Source organism: Mus caroli, chromosome 17 (assembly GCF_900094665.2).
Source record: "Mus caroli chromosome 17, CAROLI_EIJ_v1.1, whole genome shotgun sequence".
NCBI lineage: Eukaryota > Metazoa > Chordata > Mammalia > Rodentia > Muridae > Mus > Mus caroli.
Window position 1 is genome coordinate 66,379,953 of NC_034586.1, and position 9,603 is coordinate 66,389,555.

The following is a 9,603-nucleotide window of genomic DNA, read 5'->3' on the forward strand; positions in this document are numbered from 1 at the left end:
TATATATATATATATATATATATATATATATATATATATACAGCACAACATATACAAAAACATACCACAAAATAAAAGCTGTCCTATTTCTCTGGGCATTAATCTGACAGTATTAAAGATATGCTTCAGGTTTGGGGATGTAGCTCAGTAGTAAAGTATTTGTCTGTCATGTACAAGGCTCTGGGTATTGTGTCCAGCAGAATTTCTTGGTGGGTTTATTTATTAGTGTTGGAAAGAAAGCCAAAGAGCATTCACAGCCTGCTTATTATATAGTGTGACAGAAATTAAAAACAAAAGACAAAAACAAACAAGAACTACTCTTTCTCGTGACACCTTTTCCGACTCTTGAAGATCCCCTGTTTGTTTGTTTGTTTGTTTGTTTTACTTAGTTTGCCGACCTTAACTGGTACAACAACTAGATAACATTGACATCTATGAGAAAAAGATGAGGTACATTCAGTCCTGGGGAGGAAAGATGGGGAGAGGAAGGCCTTGGGGAAGGCACACTGTGTCCATACCTGTGTTTTGCCATTGTGTGCTGTGAAATATTTAGGAAGCAGAAGAAGAAAAATTATATTATGGTATATAATAATATGTTAACAATGTATCTTAAAATATTAATACCATAGTAAAGAACTGAGTTTGGGTGACCTCCATTCTTATGTTCACTCCAGGTATGAAAGAAACAGTATCTGAAACACAGAAAATACAGAAGGCTCATAAATACAAAGTTATTTGTTGTTCTGCTATCAGTGTGGTAACAAATTTACAGAGGAAGCATCTACTTAGTTGATATATACATATATATGAATTGTTTCTGATGTAGCCTTATGTCACTAGTATGCCCTGCACACTGGAGTGTCAGTGGACTCCTCGGAAATTGTCTTGAATGCTCTATTTTGAATCATTGTTTCTTTGACTCTTGATAACCTTTGAACCGTATTACCAAACCTTTGAGACTTCTCATTCGAGAAACTGGGGCATCATGGTCCTGGCATATATGTGAAAGAAGAAGGGAGGGAAAGGGGGAAAGGAGAGAGAGGTGGGGAGAAACTGTTAATGTTTCAGTGCACAAAATAAAGACAAATGCATTGCTAAGTTAATTGGCAGAACTGGTGGTTGTTTCCAGCATGCAGGTATGTTTCTTATCCTCCCTAGGGGAACGTCCTTCCTGCTGCCTGGACCCTGGGCCCTAGCCTTTCTTCTCTCCTACATCTTTCCTCCTATTAAATCGCCATGATTTGGAATTATTAGTTTGTCTTTGATGGAGATATTTTGCCCTAAATGTTACCTCTTTGAGATGTCCCCATCGATATTTTTTTTATTCCTAACTATAAAACAAAAGCTGAGTTTTGTATAGAGTTGTGCTTCCATGCCATATATTGAGAGAGGATAACTGTAAAAGCCTTAAAAATAAATTAGTTTCAGATGTGAAGCTTCCTAAAAACAGTGAGCTCAAAACAAAGTGAGCTCCTCGGGTTCCCACCTTCTGTCCTTTCGTCTCCCAATCTCAGCTGTTTACTTCCCCATCCTTTACCCAAGAATGCAGAGGTGAGCTGGATCCAGGGCCATGTCTCTCTCTGTTCTGTCTTCTCCACCAAGAGCACAGTATCCAAGAACAACCCTAGGGACCTCTTACACCCACTTAAGAAGCTTGTATCCCAATACCGCTGCCACCAGTGCATTTCCCTCCTGGCTTAATATATTAGGACCATGCTTCCCTAGTGTCTGTGACTGCTAAAATCTTGTTGATGAAGAAGAAGGAGGAAGAGGGGGAGGAGAAAGGGGGAAGAGGAGGAGGAGGAAGGAAGAAGAGATGTCAGTCCCAGACATCTCTTGGGCAGTAAGACTTTACATGCATAACCAGTGCTAGCATCTGTGGCAGCATCCAGGAGGGTTCTGCCAGCTAACATCACAGTAACTAACACTCGCAATAAGCAATCTATTTTTAAGTATATACATTTTTATTTTGGCTCACAGTTTTAGAGCTTTTGGTTAATGGGAAGTTGTTCCCCCATTAGGGAATGGGGTTTGTGGTGAGGAAACAGAACTGCAGAGTGGTACACAGCATTGCATCTCATGGCAAAGAAGAAAACTGAGAAAGATAAAAAGACAGTTTAAAAAAAAACTAGCATAGACATTGCAAAAATAGCAGGGAATAGCTGCTTAAAGACTAGAGAGTAGGAAGAGAGGAGGGGGGCCAGTAGATGTCAACAGAAGTAGACCAAACTGTGGAGGTTAGTACAGTGGCGCATCCAAGTATTGAGATGTATGGACTGGGTGTGACCACATGGTTTAAGCAACAAATCAATGGTTCCCGTTTGACTAATCAGTTTTTTTAAACTTTGTAGTATTACAAATGCATGTCTATGCTATGATCTGGCTTTTGCTTTCCATAGTCAGTATTCACCAAATTATATGGCATAAAAGCATTTTTATTATAAAGTGGATTTTCTGTGTCGTGATTTTTGTCCAACCGTAGGCTAAAGTAAATATGCTGTGTATTTTAAGGAAGCGGAGGTCAAGCTGTCTGGGAGGTTACGAGGGTAAAATCCACTTTCAGGTTATATTTTCGGTGGTTTAATAGGCTATCACCTGCTATGACCGGAAGGGCAGCTGAAGTGCCCCGGAAAGCACGCTAGAGCGAGACAGGCACACGAATACTGATGACAAAAAGACTATGGTTTTGGCTGCTTCCTCTAGAAAACAGTGCCAACGTGACAAGAATTTTTACTTCCCCAAACCACTCCATAGAAGCACGGCAACTAGGACAGCAAAAACAAAACCCCATGGCTGATTCAGTGATACAGAAGTGCTAAACTATATATCACTTTGAACCAAATGTGTGGGGTTTTTTTTTAATATTTGCAGATTGCATGAACTATTAGTTATATTATGGCATGAGTGACTTTCCTAATGTGTTACAAAAGACAAAAGGAAGGCTGGGGGCTTACTGTTACCGCCAAGAGACAGTAGAAATTAAAGTCATCATAGCTGTCACCACAAAGCCTGGAGGGTCAGTCTGGGAGGAGCAGCTGAAATCAGTGGGTCTCTCTGGCTATAGTATGTGCGTGGACAGAGAGATCCCTGTGAGCTGGGATAGCCTGAGCCCAGCAGACACTGAAAAGGGGCTCTCAGCACACATCTTCTCTAACCAACCCCCATGTTAAGGAATAAATGTGGGAAATAGAATCCAAATGGAGCAGGAAGATGGCTTAGGGGCAAACAGACAAAGAGAAAGGCCAGGTAGATGTGACAGAAGAAGAGAGGCACCAGGAGGCATGTGGGGAAAAAAGGCTATGGATGAGGATCCATTAGCCATGGAGTTACATTCCAAGGTCCCTGCTGGCTCCATGGGTACCACTGAAGTCTAGATGCTCTTCCTTCCTATACTCATACCAATGATAAAGTTGTGTCTGTGAATCTAAACATGGTAAGAGATAAATTGTAATAATAAACCAGAATGAAACATATAAACAATACATTCATATTCATTTCTCTCTCTCTCTTTCTCTCTCTCTCTCTCTCTCTCTCTCTCCTTTTTCTGCTGACACGAAGCAAGAAGATTGTACAGCATAAATAACCTATAGCCAGATGATTCATGTCCCTGATTGGATGGAGTCAGGCAACACAAAGGATTGATCTTAATTACAGTACTTAGAATAATACCTAATTTTAAACTTAGGGAATGTATTTTGGAAATTTTCCATTTAATGTTTTTGGCCTATGTGTGACTATGGGTGGCTGAACCATCAGGAGAATGAGTCATAGATAAAAGGGAGACTACTGTGTTTGTAAATGTGTCCTAAGAAGAGAAAAGACAGCCATAGATCTCAGAGCCCTCTGTGGTGTGGCATCTCTCACATAGTGAATGGCCAGTAGAGGGCGCAGATCAGGACCTGGGATCTGCGTAGACAGCCATCCTGTCTCTGAACAGAAGCCAGTAACAGTGATGCCTTTAAAATTGTTGCCCATGCCTGGCGGTGGTGGCACATGCCTTTAATCCCAGCACTGGGGAGGCAGAGGCAGGCAGATTTCTGAGTTCAAGGCCAGCCTGGTCTACAAAGTGAGTTCCAGGACAGCTAGGGCTATACAGAGAAACCCTATCTCGAAAAACCAAAAAAAAAAAAAAAATTTGCCCATGACTTCATCTGTTTTCAAAAACTTAATTTTCAGATTGCCTAATAAAAAGTCAAACTTACCATGTCAGGTGCTATGTATACCTGAAGATAGATAGATAGATAGATAGATAGATAGATAGATAGATAGATAGATTTAGATAGATAGATAGATATGTATATATATATATATATATATATATATACACTCACTTTTCTAGGTAGACATGGATCTGTAAAATATTCTTTACTTACCTAACGAGGGAGAATGAGACACACCGATAGAAATTAATGTTTTATAGCAATATATTGATATGTTAATTTAAAAAGACATCACAGCATTTAAAAACAAATCTGTGCCTTCGGGCAGAAGGAGCCAGACTAAATAACAGAGAGATGGTCACCAGATTCATCTCGTAAATTTTACTTTAGAGTCACATGAAGCTTCACATCATCATAAAGCAAAATTAAATTAAAAGCAATCTGTAAGAATCAACGGTAAAATTAGAGCACTGTGCGTATCTGTCCAGCAGGTGGCGCAGCAAGGCTAAGAGGAGAATGCCAAGGGATTTCAAATCAAGGGCGACATGCATATCCCAAGCTCGCCATGCTTAGGCCAAACACACTGCAAGGAATTGTGAGCTGACTGTTATCCTTACCCCCCCACACACACACCCCCCTCGGGTGTCTCAGGATCTACTCTTACGGTGGTGTGTGTGCGGGTGTGTGTGAGTAGACACAGTCATCTTCAGAACACAGAAAATTGACAAATGACAAAAGAAGATTAAAAAAAAAAAACAGTTCTGCGCTTGAGTCTGAGTAAGACATACCATAAATTCATGAAGGTTGTTTTGTTAGATAAGTGTTTTCTATATTCTGTTCTCAGAAGGGTTTAGAAGGTGCTTAGACCCTCACAATGAGACCGTGGTCTCTGCCACCTGTCCGGCCAGACATGGGTTCCTAAAAGAGAGATGGATTCAGTCTGGGGGCCAGGAACTTAGATATTATATATCTCTAATATCCCACAGGAAGGTAATTGTTGCCATCAAATAAGAGTACTTTTTTTTTAACTGTTTTGTGTTGAAAACAGGTTTAAATCTTTACTCACAACGCAACAACATAAAATACCACCAGGGGGCAGTGTTGTCAGCTCAGCGCTCTCTGGGGATTTCAAAGTGGCCTATGGGATGTGGTAACATTTCACGTGCTGACTTCTGAAGTTTGCTCAAACTCTGAACTAGCTCATAATCTTTTCTAGAAAGAAATACCTTTTAACTATTCTTGCTGTCCCCCTGCCCCCCCCCAAAAAAAGAGGAAAAGTGGATATGGTTAAAAATAAGTAATCATAAAAATTTTTAAAGGGTAGCGATTTCTAGTGTGTGCGGAAACAGCATCTAACTTGCAGCTGCATCTTCTTGCAAGCTCTGTCCTTTTCACACTGTCTTCCCAGCATCTTGGCAACTCTGTCACTCTTGAGAATAGAAACTATTCTCAGCCTTCAGCTTTCTCTCTTAGTTCATTCTTAGTTCAACGCAACTCAGTTTAATTCCAATTCAAAAAATATATATGTTAAATAGTAAACTTGGATGTTAGCCCACTGCCTTATAAAAAAGGAACAAAATAAAATGCCAAAACTAAAGAACAAAGCTATAGAAACTTACAGTTTTCTAAAATTATATTTCGCCAAGTTTTTGTTGTTGTTGTTTGATGGTTCAGTTAGGGGAAACATATTTTCTTTGTCTTTACTGTTTTGTTTTAAGATAGTATCTTACAGTGTCGCCCAGACAACGTCCAACTCATCCATCCTCCCGCCTGGTTCAGCATCCCAAGTACTGAAACTGCGAAGGTGTGCCATCCTTCTCTGGTTTATAGTTCACTTTAAAAACACACCAGTCTGTCCACAGTGATTTTGTGCTAGAACATATAGTGCTGGGCACAGACCATAGATAATTCATATATGGCCATAACAACAGCATTTGATGCCCAACTCAAAATCTAGCTGAGTTCTGGAATCTCAATATGCAGTGACTCTTCCAATAGACAAGCCACAACACAGTTGTGTGTGTGTGTGTGTGTGAGAGAGAGAGAGAGAGAGAGAGAGAGAGAGAGAGAGAGAGAATGTGTAAGTAGACTCTGATTACTACGTGAGCTGGGTTCTGAACTCTGACCTACTTAAATTCTAATTCCTCACTCCACACAGTTCTCGTGATTTATTTCTCGAAGTCTGTGTGGAATGTGTCATTAGCAGCAGGTGGTGGGGGTGATTATGAAAATACGTGATTAATACCATTAATCCTGCTTGGTTCTGATTCATTTGCTCAGGTCTTTTGTACCTGGAATTTCAGTGGCCTAATCTCTTGGTATTTTATGCATAATAAGCAGCTTCCGATTCGGACGAATGTTTGTGCGACTCGAAATTTCAATTCATTGTGGTTCCTGTCAGGTTTGCGATAACTTTGGTTCTGCCATATCAGCCAGAATTGTGGGGAAGGAATCTCACTTCCAATAAGGTTGCAATGAATTTAAACCAGGGGTTATTTTCATATGCAGTGGACAGGCTGGAAGGAAAGTAATGGGAGAGGCTGGAATGCGCAGTACTGTGTCCAGTAAGAAGCTGTCACCGCTGGGGCCTAAGGGGACAGCCAAGAAGATGGCTAGTTCTTTAAGAAGCACAGTTGTGATGTCCTCAGGAGCTGCTGTCTTGGATGGAACCACAGTCCACTGACAGAACACTGAGATGAGGAAGAACAGAGTCAGGGACACCCATACCTGCCTCCTCCCCTTCTGCAAGAGCCTGATCTTAGCCACCCAGAGAAAGAAGGGGACAGGGACCCAAGTGGTGGTGGTAGCCATGGAGAATCACAGACCCTGGAAACTGGAGACCACCCCCGGGAGTCTCTGCTTTGATGTGTGTGTCTATTTGATTCATAACTTCCTCCCCAAATCCAACGGAAGAGACCCTTTAAGGAAGACTTCCCTTAGAAATGCTAGGTTTTGATGTTCCCTGCATCATGTCTGATGGCTTCTGTGTGGTTCCGTGGGAGACATCTGCTATTGCATAAAAATGTGGAGTTTAATTCTTAACATCACAGGACAAACTTTTAAGTGGGTTCAGGATCCCCTGATGCTAGAGAACTCAGACAAAGACCCAAGCAAAAGGGATACAGGTTTACAACCCGTTGCTGAATTGGGCCACTGCAGTCCTGCCTTCTAGTGTGGTTAATTGAAGCATTTGTTTTCCAGTGCAAAGCTCCTTACCACTTTCATCAATTATTAGTCTTATGACTCCAGTGCTTCCCAATCCCCTTCTTGAATTCTCACTGAAAGGATGCATGGAAAGCAAGTTTAGGATGTTTCATCCTAAACAAACTATCATTAAAGATGCTCTACCAAGAAAGCAATGGATTAAAACCATCCCGTTAAAAAGCTCATACTAGTCTAAAATGTATCAAGTAGATATAAACGTGAGACGTTGTCACCTGTGCCCCGCACTACTAACCCTACCTGCCCTTGGGGGTTGGAGGTGAGGTGGCACAGAGTCCATGACACAGACACCAGGAGCAGGTGAGAGACACTGCAGCAAGCTGGTCTGGACAGGACTGCAAGCTCCTTTAATACCCTCCACCTGCACCCTATTGGTCCCAAGAAGCAGCTCTTCTAAAAGGCAGTTTCTAATTGGCTGGCATTGTCTGCACCAGCACTCTTTGGGCTTTCAGGCAGTCCTCAATTAGGTTCTCCTGCCAGGGATGGTTTTGTGGCTTTGAGCGGTTACAGAGAGCCCCCACCCCACCACCACCATCCCACTGTTCCTGCTACAATAGTGTCTCTTGTCTAAAAACCTCCTGACTCTTCAAGACCTGTCTGATTTCTTTCCAGGCACCTCTACTTCTCTGCCTGAGTGGGTGGTTCCTATACAAGTGGCCTGTGGGCAGGGATGGGCTTCTGCATTCCAACCACCCTCAAAGGGCTGTCTTTTCATCTGCTTGTCGTTCCCAGATAAGTCACTGATATGGTTGGGAACAAATGAAATCGATTCTTCTAGATAACTGAAGAAAAATCAAACCTGTGGGAGACCTTTACACAACCCAATCCAAAATAACTTCTTACCTTTGAACTGCCTTGGTCAGAATTAGAACTGAATTTCATTACTCGCATGAGGAATTTATTTAGCATGATTGAATTCTCTTGTGAAATGTGGGTTACGGTACAATTTCTTCTCATTTCTTCAAAAGGGGGTTTTGAAGCTTTTATGGGGACCATTATTACCTAGAAAATCATCTTGATTCAAGGAAAAAGTTTAATTCTTTCTTTAATTATTTTTGTGCTTATCGTCAATATTGGTATTTTTAGTTCAATTGGTTTGGGGTTTTTTTTTTTCAGATTGTACAAGTTAAAAATCAATGACTGTTGAAATAGATCTGTGAACTTTAATTCATCCTGACCTTTTAAAAAATGTTGTAGTGGTGGCAACAGCCTTTAATCCTAGCACTCTGGGAGGCAGACACCAGTGAGTTCTCTGAGTTCAAGGTCAGCCTGGTAAACACAGTGAGTTCCAGGACACCTAGGACAACACATGTCTCCATAAACCACCACAACAACAAATTCTTAGAAAGAGCTGGTGAAGACAAAATTCCATCAGCAGCACAGAGGAGTGGAGCAGGGCACAAAGCCCCACCCTAACCAAGACACTGTCATTGTACCTGCTGGGAAAGAGAAAGCCAATTTTCTCCAGTGGGGGCGCCAGAGTATCTCAACCTTGATGGGGGGAGGGGGGCGGATTTGCTTTGTGCTCAGCATTGGCCAACACAAAAACAGACTCAATATTTTTTATGTACTTTTGTTGTTGTTGTTGTTATTGTTGTTACTATTTGGTTTGGGGTTTTGTTTGTTGTTTTTCCATCTTTTGTGTGTGTTTAGTTTTCTTGGGTTTTTTTTTTTCCAGAGAATAAGAGAAGGAGATAGCATGGATTTGGGTGAGTAGGATGTGGGAGGAGTTGGGGGTGTAGAAAGACTATAAATTTAAGGCAATAAATAAAACAACAACAACAAAAGAGCTTGGGAGATAGCTCAGTGAGCTAGCACTTGCCACAAAGCCTAGTGACCTGAATTCTCTCCCCAATCCATATGGTGGAGAGAAAGAACTAACTCTTCAGACTGCCCTCTGACCTCTATGTGCATTATGTGCAGCAGCATGCATGTGCACACACACACACACACACACGTACACACACGCACACACTCATGCATTCATGCACACATGCCTGCACGTGCACACATATATGCATGCACACACACAGGCATATATACATGAGCACATACACATGTACACACCCCACACATGCACATATATTCGTACGCACACGCATATGCATGCACACACACAATAATTTTTTTAAAACTAAAGGAGAGGAGACCAGTATGAAAAACCAGTATAAGAGAGCAAACCAAAAAAAAAAAAAAAAAAAAAAAAAAAAAAAAAAAAAAA

At 41.3% G+C, this 9,603-nt stretch overlaps 1 protein-coding gene across 6 annotated transcripts in view; it reads left to right on the forward strand.

Moving 5' to 3' along the window:
- Dlgap1 (DLG associated protein 1) overlaps positions 1-9,603 on the forward strand; it is an 826,285-nt gene that overhangs the window by 421,766 nt on the left and 394,916 nt on the right. The gene's annotated exons all lie outside the window — the stretch shown is intronic.